Here is a 13,425-nt window from a genome sequence, read left to right on the forward strand (position 1 = left end):
CCAGCGCGCAGCCGCAGAGGCCGGCGCAGAGGGGGCGCAGCGCGGCGCCAGCCTGGACGCACGGGCCGGGGGCGGGGGCGGGGCCGGCGCGGCCCGGGGACCGCGGGAATCCCGAAGACAGGAGCGTGGCCGTTCCGAGGCCCTGTGGGATCCGGGTATGGAGGGTCCTGGAGTGCGACGGGATTTGGGGAGGGGGCGGCGGGGGCTAGTGTATGTCAGGAGGGCGGAAGCCAGAGGGGGCTTGGGGCCGCGGCGGGGACATCGGGGTTTAGAGGACCCAGAGGTGGTGGCGGGGCTGCGGCTGGGCGGAGGTGGGGGCGGTAAGAGCCGCGTTCAACCGCGCCCCCGCCCAACCCCCTGGGCTCTCAGCGCATCGTCCTCAGCCCAGGACTTTGGCAGTTGGTAGGCCTCCTGCCCCTTTGGTCTTGAGCTTTCAGCTTTCCAACTGTGAGGTCTCGGTTTTGTTCGGATTTGTTTTTTAATAGAGACGGGGTCTCGCTGTGTTGCCTAGGTGGTCTCGAACTCCTGGGCTCAAGCCTCTCCTGCCTTGGCCTCCCAAAGTGCTGGGATTACAGGTGTGAGCCACCGCGCCTGGCCTGTTGGATTTTTAAGTATTACATGATTCTTCATCCTTTATTCACTTGGGACATAACACTCAGCTGTGAGTACATTCATTCAAATGTTTATTGAGCGTCTACTATGTACCAGGCACTTAGCGTGGGATATAGCAATGAACAAACACGTCAAGCCCCGCCCTCAGAGCTTACTTTCTAGAGAGGTGGACAAACGAATGTACAAATGAATACATGATGTAGGAGACAGCAGTTAAAATGCGGGGACAATTAAGCAAAATTTAAATTACCCTCTCCCCATTCCCCCAAAATGTTGTAGCCCATTCCCTTCTAGTTAGACTCTTGTGTTCGCTTTGCTCCTGTGGCCTGCAGGCACAGCCTGTTACTCAGGGCTGGGACTGTAACCAGGCAACTCCTGAGTGTGAAGAGTACCCCTTTTCGCTCTCTGAAGTGGTAGGCTTTGAAGAATACATGTCACGGTCACCCTTCTAGCTCACAGCCCTCCCAGAGGCTGTGGAGGTTCCTCAGTCTGCAGCTGTACTGGAACGGTGGCTGTTCTTTCATTCAGAAGGGATTGCTTTGGCACTGCAGGCACAGGGCTAGACTGGCATCGTGCCTATTCCCCTGCAGCTTAGAATTCGGTAAGGAGGCAGAATCTAACAGTCACACTGGTAAAGATACAGACTATGATACAGGGCTATGAAAAGAATTATATGCTGCTGAGAGCGGGCATTGTGGGATGATGAGCAAGGCTAGAGGGTCACTTATGTTCCCTGAGCAAGTCTTGAAGAGATGGGTAAATAATGGAGAAGAGTAATTAGTGCAGTGGAACAGCACGTGCAAAGGCTTTGAGGCAATATAGTAAACGAGGCAAAACAGAAGCATGAAGCTGGAGAAGAGTTGGAAAATGAGGCTGGAGAGCAGGCTGGGTTCATAATACAAAAGCTTAGAATGCTCACCATGTATTAGTTTGCTAGGGCTGCCGTAACAAAGCACCACAAATTTGGTGGCCTGAAACCACAGAAATTTATTCTCTTGTACTTCAGGGGCCAGAAGTCTGAAATCCAGGTGTCTGCAGGGCCATAGTCTCTCTGAAGGCACTCGAGGGGAATCCTCTGTTTCTTCTAGTCCCTGGTGGCCACACGCATTTTTTGGCTGTGGATACATAGATCCAGTCTCCACCTCTGTCTTCACATGGTCTCCTCTCTCTCTCTCTTTCTCTGTCTCTATTTTAGATGGAGTCTATGTTGCCTAGGCTGATTTCAAACTCTTAGACTCAAGTGATCCTCCTGCCTTGGCCTCCCAAAGTTGAGATTACAGGTGTGAGCCACTGTATTAATCCGTTTTCACACTGCTGATAAAGACACACCTCAGACTGGGGAGACCTCACAATCATGGCATAGGGCAAAAGGCACATCTTACATGGCGGCAGACAAGAGAGAATGAGAGTCAAGTGAAAGGGGTTTGCCTTATGAAACCATCAGATCTCATGACACTTACTCACTACTGGGAGAACAGTATGGGGAACTGCCCCCACAATTCAGTTATCTCCCTCTAGGTCCCTCCCACAACATGTGGGAATTATGGGAGCTACAATTCAAGATGAAATTTGGGTGGGGACAGAGCCAAATAATACTAGCCATCTATCCTATGCTGTTCTATCTCTTATAAGGACATTTGTCATTGGATTTAGGGTCCACTTGGTTAATTCAGAATGATCTTATCTTGAAATCCTCACTTACACCTGCAAAGATTCTTTTTCCAGATAAGGATACATACCTGGTGATAGGATTTGGACATGTATTTTTGGGGGCCACCATTCAACCCACTACATTGACTTTGCAAATAAAAGAAACTTGACCAAAGAAAAGAAACTTGACCTGGCAGGTAGTCACAATTACTCATCCCTGACATATTGTTAAGTGGAGAAAAATCAATTCATGAGACATGTGAACGATTAACCTATTTAGTTAAAAATATATTGGCCAGGCATGGTGACTCATGCCTGTATCCTGGTGCTGTGGGAGGCCAAGTTGGGAAGATCGATCGAAGCTAGAAGTTTGTGACTAGCTGGGCAACATAAGAGAGTCTCCCCATCTCTATAGAAAATTAAAAAAAAAAAAAATTAGCCAACCATGGTGGCACATACCTGTAATCCTAGCTGCTCAGGTGGCTGAGGCAGGATGATTGCTTGAGCCCAGGAGTTGGAGGCTGCAGTGAGCTATGTTTGTGCCAGTGCACTGCATTCCAGCCTGAGTGACAGAGCAAGACCCTGTCTCTAAATAAATAAATAAATTTATCTGTGTGTTCATGTATAAATAGAATTTTTCCAGGTATAGGTATTATACTCAGATGCTTGCTTTCTTCTTACTTTTTAGTATTGTCAGATTTTTTAAAAATGCTTTTTATAAATATAGAAAAAAACCACAAAGCTCTTTACAGTTTGAAAAAAGCTTTTGTAGGAGTATCCAAAAATACTTAGCATGCATGTATGGATGGGGGGTGTTTTTTCTGTTCCCTTTTGATAGAAGTACCTGAGGAAAGGGTCTTCAACTGTGTAAGGAGTTTCTCTTAGCAACTTGAACTTAAAAAGTAGCTGAAATTGATATAAAATAAGTTGTGGAACCATAATTATTTATATTACATAAAAACGTATGTTCTTTTTTCCAGATATGATTTGAAACAGCTAGCGTAAAGCGCAAGAAAGCTGTTTTCTGGTTGGAAGGCCTAAGGAGAGAACACTGTCGGGCATGGCCAACTAAGGAATGTTACAGTCAGCTTGGCCAGTGTCTTGCCCTGGTCCTTAAACCAGTTGAGATGAGTAACTGATGAAGCTGTATTTTGTCTTCCCTTTGGTAGGTTAGGGTACTTGAAGAGGTAGGGGAAAGGCTTAGGTCAAAAGTAAACACCCTGCCTGTCCCTGGATTCACAAACATATTCATATTTACCCCATGTCCTAAAACTTAGGTGCCATTTAACAAAAGTATTGCTTTATTGAATCATTGCTTTAAGGCACCAAATGGTACCTTCCAGACGTAGGACAGTTAATGTTTTTCCTAAATTGCCAGAGGATTCCCAAGGAGTATACCACTGGCAAATCTGACAACTGTTCCTATGACAAAAGCCTCCTTTTTACATGAGAGTTTCACATATTGTTCTTCGAAGTAACTGTTACTTCCATTACTTTTTATTTAATACATTTAAAAAATTATGATCAATTTAATGCTTCTTAACTTTTCTTCTAAGAGAGACTTTGATTTGAAAATATTTTAGGAAAATCTGTGTCATTTCTCATTTAGATATCATAATCTGACTTTTCAAAAGTAAATACATTTTAAACTTTTTCATTGAAATCACAGTTTCATAAAGAGTATTGCAAGAAAAATTCAGAATCTTTTTTCAGTTTTACAAGTCTTTAAAATTAGTAGTCTGTGTTGTATTTAAAATAGAGTCATATGTGAATTTATTTATAATGTTTGGGTGTTTACTCCTGAATCCTGTCTGTGGGGAAATTGCTGATATGACAATAACTTACTGTCATTTAGAATCTAAACACTTAGGACTTTCCTCTTATCTCTATCTAAGTGCACACAGTCTGAGCTGGCTCTTACATTCTTTTTGTCTCTTAGAAGCATCTATTCTAAATGGTACAGGAGAAGCACAAAGCTCTCAATATCATCAGTAGATTTGTGGGAGAAGAGTTTGAATGTAGAAGATTACTGTTTCTGGATTATTAGTAAAGTTCACAATTCAAGGCTGTCGCTATTTCTTTCTAATTACCATGGATAAGCAAGAAGTTGAGGCAGGTTTACAAGGTTGAGCAATACATACGATATTTGTTATTCTAAAGCAATCTGATAGAGTATGTGGTTGAATAAGCTTTTCTTCCATTTCTTAAATGGCTCAGAATGGGCTAATTATCAGGTCTAATCAAGGAGTCAAATAGTAAAAGACTGATTAATATTTTAACAAGATTAAACAATAAATCTGATTAATATCTTAATCAGATTAACTAGTTTTGTTTATTACTGTCATAGTGGATAACTAGAACTAATTGAAAATTAAATTGTATTTAGGTAGGTATTATTGTCTTGAAATTTGTGTGATTAAAAAGTACATTGAAGAAACAGTGTCAGGATTAATGAAGTCAACAGAGAATATCATTTTATGTTGTGAACTCACTCTCCAACAGATGGTGCTAGCTTTCCTCTAGTGAGAGCTGCCATAGCCTATCCTTTCTTAAAACAAACCATGACAAGATGAAGAGTGATGTGGGGATTTGTATAGAACACATTGTAAATATTTTTCTATTATCTATGTACTTTGGTTTATAAGACATCATCATTCCACACAATCAGTTGGAGAATCTATGATTGTATCCTCTTATGAATTTGATCTCTTCTGCTATAGCCGTAAGAAATCATGTTTTTAAAAAGGTCATTTATAGGATAATAATGTAACTAGGAGGGATCAAGCTTTTTCAGAAAAATCAACTTAGAAGAAGGCCTGTCACTTTTCCTGTATATTCCCTAAAATGATATTGGGTATTGAAAATGCTGGGGGGGTGTTTTTTCCTAATTAATTTGCCATGTGTTTAGTCTTGATCTATTGTATGTGAAGCATGGTGCTAGGAACTGGGGATGAAAATAGAAGTTATGCTCTCTAATTCTCAAGGACCTAGTCCATTGTTTCCCAGACTTAAGTTGTTTTCATCCATCCTTTGAGATTTTTGCCATAATGATGTACTTCTTTACCGTAATATGTTTACTTTAAATTAGCTCACTTTTATTTAAAAAGAAAGCTGTATCACCAATACTAATTTTAAAAGTTTTATAGACAGAAGGAGAGCCAGGCATAGTTGCTCATGCCTGTAATCCCAGTGCTTTGGGAGGCCGAGACAGGAGGATTGCATAAGGGCAGGAGTTTGAGACTAGTCTGGGCAACATATGAAACCTCATCTCTAATAAAAATAAAAACAAATTAGCTGGGCATGGTGGTGTGTGCCTGTAGTCCCAGCTACTCAGGAGGCTGGAGCACAAGAATCTCATGAACCCAGGAGGTGGAGGTTGCAGTGAGCCGAGATCATGCCACTGCACTCCAGCCTAGGCAACAGCGAGACTGTCTCAAAAAAAAAAAAAAAAAAAATTTTTTTTTAGACAGAAGGAGAGCTGGGCACAGTGGCTCACACCTGTAATCCCAGTGCTTTGGGAGGCTGAGGCAGGATGATTGCTTGAGGCCAGGAGTTCAAGACTAGTCTGGGCAAGCATATAACTGGAGCGTGCCTGGAGTCCCAGCTACTCTGGAGGCTGAGGTGGGAGGATCACTTGAGCCCAGGAGGTTGAGACTGCAGTGAGCTGTGTTCGTGCCACCGCACTCTAGCCTGAGCAATAGAGCAAGATCCTGTCTCAAAATAATATTAATAATAATAATAATAATAAAACAGAAACCAAACAAAATCATGTTGGAAATTCCAGTCGATTACTTTTGTCTACACAGGCTCCAAGCCTGCTCTCTCTTAGAAAAGGAAAATTAATGACTCAATATAGAGATGTTGAAGACATACTGGCACAAAACTAAAACTTTCTCCCTAATGTAAATATGAAAAGGGCCTAGTCTGGGCCAGGCGCAGTGGCTCATGCCTGTAATCTCAGCACTTTGGGAGGCTGAGGTGGGCAGATCACCTGAGGTTAGGAGTTCAAGACCAGCCTGACCGATATGGAGAAACCCTGTCTCTACTAAAAATACAGTATTAGCCAGGTGTGGTGGCGCATGCCTGTAATCCCAGCTACTCGGGAGGGTGAGGCAGGAGATGCTTTTGAACCTGGGAGGTGGAGGTTGCAGTGAGCCAAGATCGCACCATTGCACTCCAGCCTGGGCGTGCCAAGAGCAAAACTCCGTCTCAAAAAAAAAGAAAAGGGCCTAGTCTGGGCAACATACGAAACGTCATCTCTAATAAAAATAAAAACAAATTATCTTGTGGTGTGTGCCTGTAGTTTTAACTCTCACAATATGCAATTCCACATTTAATGTCTCATCAGTGTAACATATAAAACTAAATAGTACCACCACTGGTGAGTATCTTTAACTTTTGAGAGACATTCTTGCTAGAGATAGACATGGATGTAAATAAGTCATTATAATATGGTTTCATTAGTGTCACATAAAGGTATTTCAGAGTAGTATGGAGGATATAATGGAAACAGATTAGTTCTCTGTGGGGCGGGGAGTACTAGAAGTTATTTTCGAGGAGATCAGTGTTTGAGCTATTTATTGAATTAAATTCACCCAGGAATAGAAAAAGCAAGTGAACTTGATGAGCAAAGGGACATTTGTGGTGAGAGTAGTGTAGTGTTGCTGAACTAGGAGAGAAGAAAGGAAGAATGCTAAAGAGATTGGAATGGAGATTTAGAGTGAAAGTTTTTGTTGTTGTTGTTTTTCAATCCAGGGTCTTGCTTTGTTGCCCAGTCTGGAGCGCAGTGGTGTAGTCATGGCTCACTGCAGCCCCAACCTCCTGGGCTCAAGCAATCCTCCCACTTCAGCTTCCCAAGTTGCTGGTACTACAAGTATGTACCACCATGCCCTGCTAATTTTTAAATTTTTTGTAGAGGTAGGTCTTGCTATGTTTCCAGGCTGGTCTCAAACTCCTGGCCTCAAGTGATCCTCCTGCCTCAGCCTTCCAAAATGCTGGGGTTACAGGTATGAGTCACTGTACCTGGCCCCATCAAGATTTTTTAAGCAGGAGGTTAAGATCAGATTTGTGTTTAATAAGTATATTCTGACAAAAATGTGGAGGATGAATTGGAACAGTAGAGACTGGTACAAGCAGATCAGTTAAAGAGGTCTTGCGTGTGATATATTTTCTCTTTTAAAAAGTATTTCTCAGCCGGGTGCAGTGGCTCATGCCTGTAATCTCAGAACTTTGGGAGGCTGAGGCGGGTGGATCATCTGAGGTCGAGAGTTCAAGACCAGCCTGATCAAAACGGTGAAACCCCGTCTCTCCTAAAAATACAAAAAATTAGCCAGGCGTGGTGGCGGGTGCCTGTAATCCCAGCTACTCGGGAGGCTGAGGCAGGAGAATCCCTTGAACCCAGGAGATGGACGTTGCAGTAAGCCAAGGTCACACCATTGCACTCTAACCTGGGCAGCAAGAGCAAAACTCTGTCTCAAAAAATATATATATATATTTCTCAACTGGGCATGGTGGCTCATGCCTGTATTCCCAGCATGTTGGGAGGCCCGGAAGGGAGGATCACTTGAGGTCAGGAGTTTGAGACCAGCCTGGCCAACAAGGCAAAACCCCATCTCTAGTAAAAATACAAAAATTAGTTGGGCATTGGGGTAGGTGCCTGTAGCCCCAGCTACTTGAGAGGCTGAGACAGGAGAATCACTTGAACCTGGGAGGTGGAGGTTGCAGTGAGCTGAGATCACGCCACTGCAATCCAGCCTGGGCGACAGGGTAAGACTCTGTCTCAAAAAAAAAAAAAAAAAAAAGTAAAGTATTTCTTGGCTGGGGCATGGTGTCTCATGCCTATAGTATCAGCACTTTCGGAGGCCAAGGCAGGAGGATGGCTTGAAAATTGGAGACCAACCTGGGCAACAAAGTGAGTCCCTGTCTCTACAAAAAATTAAAAAGTTAGCCAGGTGTGGTGACACGCATCTGTAGTCCCAACTACTGGGGAGGCAGAGGTGGGAGGATCACTTGAGCTTGTGAAGTTAAGACTGCAGTGAGCCATGGTTGTGCCATGGCATTCTAGGCTGAGGGACATAGAAAGACCGGTCTTAAAAAAAAAAAAGGTCGGGCGTGGTGGCTCATGCCTGTAATCCTAGCACTTTGGGAGACCGAGGCAGGTGGATCACGAGGTCAGGAGTTCAAGACCAGCCAAGATGGTGAAACCCCATCTCTACTAAAGATACAAAAATTAGCTGGGGATGGTGCCAGGCACCTGTAATCCCAGCTACTCCGGTGGCTGAGGCAGAGAATTGCTTGAACTTGGGAAGTGGAGGTTGCAGTGAGCCGAGATCGCGCCACTGCCCTCCAGCCTGGATGACAGAATGAGACTCCATCTTAAAAAAAAAAAAAAAAAAAGTAGTTCTTAGCGTTGTCCACTGAAAAGGCTTAGAAACAATGACCAGCCCAGTATCATCTGGCACCCCTTAGGGCCCAGACCATAATCCCTAAATATAATTTCGTCTTAAAATAGACAATGACTTTTTGAAAGTGTGGCTGATTCCATGTTTGAGGGAAAAATGTATAGGATGAGCCTAAAATACCTTGTTGTATCAGAAAAAAGTTATCAAAAGCTTCTGGGGTCATGTGAAAAGGATTCCAAAGACCATCCTGGCTAGAGATAAGACAATTTGAGTAGCAATAAGAACAATAACTGCAATGAATTAAAACATATCAAATATTTTTAAGTGCACAAGTTCATAATTATACTAAAAAACAACCTTAATTGGTCACCTTTGGATCCTAACTTTCCTGTATAAATTTATTCCTCAGGGTAACCCAAATGGTTGATGAATGAAGTTTTGTTTTACTTTGTTTTTCTAAAAGTATTCCAGACAATAAAATAAAGAAGAGATGATAGAATTATAATGTCACAATTTTGCAACCCCTAATGAAGTAATGGGTCTAGACAATGGCCATAAATGACTTCTAAATTAATACAAAGAGAAATATCCAGACATATTATGCTCTTCTGAAGGAAGTTCACATCAGTACCTGTGAAATCCTCTTTTTTTCTTTTTTTTTGAGACAGAGTCACTCTCTTGCGACTCTCTTGCCCAGGCTGGAGTGCAGTGGTGTGATCTCAGCTCACTGCAACCACTGCCTCCGGGTTCAAGCAATTCTCCTGCCTCAGCCTCCCAAGTAGCTTGGATTACAGGCATGTGCCACCAAGCCTGGATAATTTTGTATTTTTGGTAGAGATGGAGTTTTACCATGCTGCCCAGGCTGGTCTTGAACTCATGACCTCAGGCGATCCACCCGTCTCGGCCTCCTAAAGTGCTGGGATTACAGGCCTGAGCCACTGCACCTAGCTGAAATGCTCTTCCAAAAACACTGAGTTATTATTTTATTATTTTATTGCAGACTTAATTTTTAAAATAAATATTTAGACCAGACTACAGCAATGTAAAAATTTCACAGCTGCATACTGTTTCCTTATTCCCCCTCTTTTCTTTTCTCTTTCCTTCAGACACATTCATTGTTCATTTCCTTTGATAGTTTCTCTATTACTCTAAAATTAATTTATGTGGTATAGGTCTCTTCTAATGGTAAATATAAACCATTGGACATTCCAATTTTAAAACTAATTTTAGGCCTTTTATTCACACTTTCAATATAATTTTGGTTCACTTCCATTCAACAGCACACACTGTTGTACAATTAATTTTGTCTTGTACTAACCCTTGGTATTTAGTGCTATGGTCAAATCTGGCGTTTCAAGATTTTTTTTTTTTTTTAATTTTTGCATTTGTTGTAGAGACAAGGTCTCACTATATTTCCTATATTTCCCAGGCTGGTCTTAAACTCCTAAGCTCAAGCCATTCTCCTGCCTTGGCCTCCCTAAGTGTTGGGATTACAGGCGTGAGACACTGCACCCAGCATCAAACTTTCAAAGCAACATGATAGATCTATATTATATGTCTTCATGGTTGCAGACCTCTGCATGATCAAGTGTTTCTGGAGAAAGAAATTGGACCGCTTGCCAACACCACCACTCGGGTACAATTATAAGCTAATTTTAGACAAGAAAAGAAATGAGAGCATTAGTTGCTGCCACTTGGTATGAATTAGACAATGAAGAAAGTATTTATTTCTCTGAAATGGTAATAAAAATGGCATTCTAGGTTTTTAGAAATTTTCCAGGTGAGGTTTCTAAAAAACAAACAAACAAAAAGATTAAAACAAAACAAAACAAAACAAAAAATTGACCAGCTATCACATTTGCCTGAAAAAAATTGAATTAAATATCTCTATCAGGCCTGGCATGGTGGCTTACTTTGGGAGGCCAAAGTGCTAATCACAAAGGCGGGCAGATCACTTGAAGTCAAGAGGTCGAGGCCATCCTGGCCAAGATGGCGAAACCCGTCTCTAATAAAAATACACAAATTAGCTGGGTGTAGTGGTGCACTCCTGTAGTCCCAACTATTTGGGAGGCTGAGGTGGGAGAATTGCTGGAACCTGGGAGGCAAACGTTGCAGTGAGCAGAGATGGCACCACTGCACTCCAGCCTGAGTGACAGAGTGAGACCATGTCTTGGAAAAATAAATAAACATAAATAAATATCTCTATCATAGTTCATCTTGAACAAACTTTTCCCCTAAGCCAAATTAATTTATAACAAAGGAAGCTAATTTTAGTAAAGTCAGGTAGCCTACAATAATAGCAATGATGAAATTTTTGTTAGTTGACTTAGAAAACTTAATATTAGAGGAAATAGGACTGTAAAATGAAGCTTTTGAGAAACCTTTTAATCTTCGGTTTTTTAGAGACCGAGTCTCACTGTGTTGCCCAGGCTGGAGTGCAGTGGCACAATCATTGCTTACCAAACTCCTGGGCTCAGTTGATCCTCCCTAATAGATAGGACTACAGGCACATGCCACCATGACCAGCTAGTTTTAAATTTTTGTGTGTGAGAAGATAGGGTCTTGCTATGTTTCTCAGACTGGTCTCAAATTCCTGGCCTCAGGCGATCTTTCTGCCTAGGCCTCCAAAAGCGCCATGATTACAGCCCTGTGCCATCACACCCAGCTAATTTTTTATATTCTTTTGTAGAGGTAAAGTCTCATGTTGGCCAGGCTGGTCTGTGCACGAACTCCTAGGCTCAAGCCATTCTCCTGCCTCAGCCTCCTAAAGTGCTGGGATTATAGGTGAGAGCCACCCTTATGACCTTATTTCACTTTAATTACCTCCCTAAAGTCCTACTGCCAAATACAGTCACATTGGAGGTTAGCACTTGGACCTGTAGTTCCAGCTACTCTGGAGGCTGAGGTGGGAGGATTGCTTAAGCCTGGGAGGTTGAGTCAGCAATGACCTGTGATCACGCCCCTGCACTCTGGCCCACGTGGCAGAGCAACACCCTGACTCAAATAAATAAATAAGGTGATAAGGGTAGAGCCCCAGCTGGAGTGGCTGTTGGGTATACATAGGCAGGAAAGGAGATGAGTCAGTTGCCAGAGGGAGAGAGGTTTTGGGGAAAAAGAGAAATGCTTAAAGCATTTTAAGGAAAGTTTACAGTGCAAGGTATGATATAATGCTTTATTTCCCTTCAGAGCATTCAGTAAAATCTATAATAACCATCCGTGGTCTGGATTTGAATTTAATGCCTCAAGTCTGGCCTAAAGATAAAAATGGAGCAAACAGAGTATCTGCAAAAGGGCCCCAGCCATAAACAGATTACATTTGTTACACAAACCTGAGCATATGTACATGCAGAGACAGAGAGCTGGGACTACAGGCACACACCACCATACCCAGCTAATTTTTTTTTGTTAACTTTTTTGTAGAGACGGGGCGGGTGGTCTCACCATGTTGCTCAGGCTGGTCTTGAACCCCTGAGCTCAAGCAATCCTCTTGCCTTGGCCTCCTAATGTGCTGGGATTATAGGCATGAAGCACCAGTCCTGGCCTATTTACTAATTTTTGAACACACATATTTATTCATGACTTCTTATCACATTTTTAATAAAATTTATTCCCATAGAACACCTTGAGGATTGTAAACCTGTCACCATCTATACCTGCCATCCATTCCTGCTAGCATCTTTGAAATATGTAGCAACAAAATGACCAGGAAGTTTACGAAGTGAATCCTTAGTAAAGGTAATTATTAACCATGGTATGTACACGGTCAAAGTGAACACATTGCTTGAGGGATCAATGTAGGAATCTCTTCAAGGACTTTCAAAGCACTGCACTGGGCCCAAGCTGTAGATGTTGTATAGAGGACCAGGGGCAGTCAAAGTTCTCGACCCATTTTCCTAAGCCATAACGGTAGGAGAGAAATGTTCTTGTTTACCACAAGCTGGGTTACATCTTTGCAGTGTTGTTTTGTACACACTGGGGAATCAGGGCAAAGGAAAAGCCTGTCCTCTCAGAACCTCCCTGTCCTCATTTCCAGGAATAGCGATGGAGAACAGAGCAGCTAATCTCACTGCCAAGAGAAGGAAAGCCAAAGGGAGCCTCAAGTCATCAGGTACCAGGACATTCAGGGCTTTAAAGTTGCTGCCTTCACTTTGTGGGCCATTTGAAGAAATCTGTACAGAACTTGAAAACGAGTTGTAATAGAATCTTGCCCAGCAGAAGCAAGGGTCTGCCAGGCATTTTTGCTCATTCCCTTTTTGTTTTCCAGGGTTGCTTCCTCAGCTTACATTTTCCCCTTTCAACTCACTCCCTGGATGGTTTAATTCCCATCTGGGTATACCATTACTTATACTAGCTATGTAGAAATGCACTTTCCTTGGTGCTCTGCTGGTCTCCTCCTGGACAGCTGCATCCACCTCCTCTCCACGTGTCTAATGCACATCCATCAACTTGCCCCTCACTCTCTTACTGCCCCTATTTTGTTTCATGGCTTTACCATTCACTCAGCTGTTAAATTGAGAAACTTCAGTTCTCTTTCCCCCTTTCTCTGTAGCACCTTCTTCACCTAAACAAACATTCAGTGAGGCATTAAGTCTGGCCACTTCTGCCCATGGAATGTTTCTGGAATCCTTGGACTTTGCAAGAGACTTTTATTTATTTTTAATTTTTTAAATTATTTTTTAAAGACAGAGTCTCACTCTGTCACCCAGGCTGGAGTGCAGTGACACAATCTTGGCTCGCTGCAACCTCCACCTCCCAGGTTCAA

The 13,425-nt window shown here is 42.6% G+C and overlaps 1 long non-coding RNA gene across 1 annotated transcript; it reads left to right on the forward strand.

Annotated features, from left to right (window-relative positions):
- Positions 1 to 63: 63 nt before the first annotated feature.
- Positions 64 to 12,673, forward strand: LOC103883849. Its single transcript, XR_646218.2, has 4 exons — positions 64 to 155; positions 3,243 to 3,427; positions 10,093 to 10,299; positions 12,280 to 12,673. It is a non-coding gene; the product is annotated as an uncharacterized LOC103883849 (long non-coding RNA).
- The last annotated feature ends 752 nt before the right edge of the window (positions 12,674 to 13,425 follow it).

Source organism: Papio anubis, chromosome 6 (genome assembly GCF_008728515.1).
Source record: "Papio anubis isolate 15944 chromosome 6, Panubis1.0, whole genome shotgun sequence".
NCBI lineage: Eukaryota > Metazoa > Chordata > Mammalia > Primates > Cercopithecidae > Papio > Papio anubis.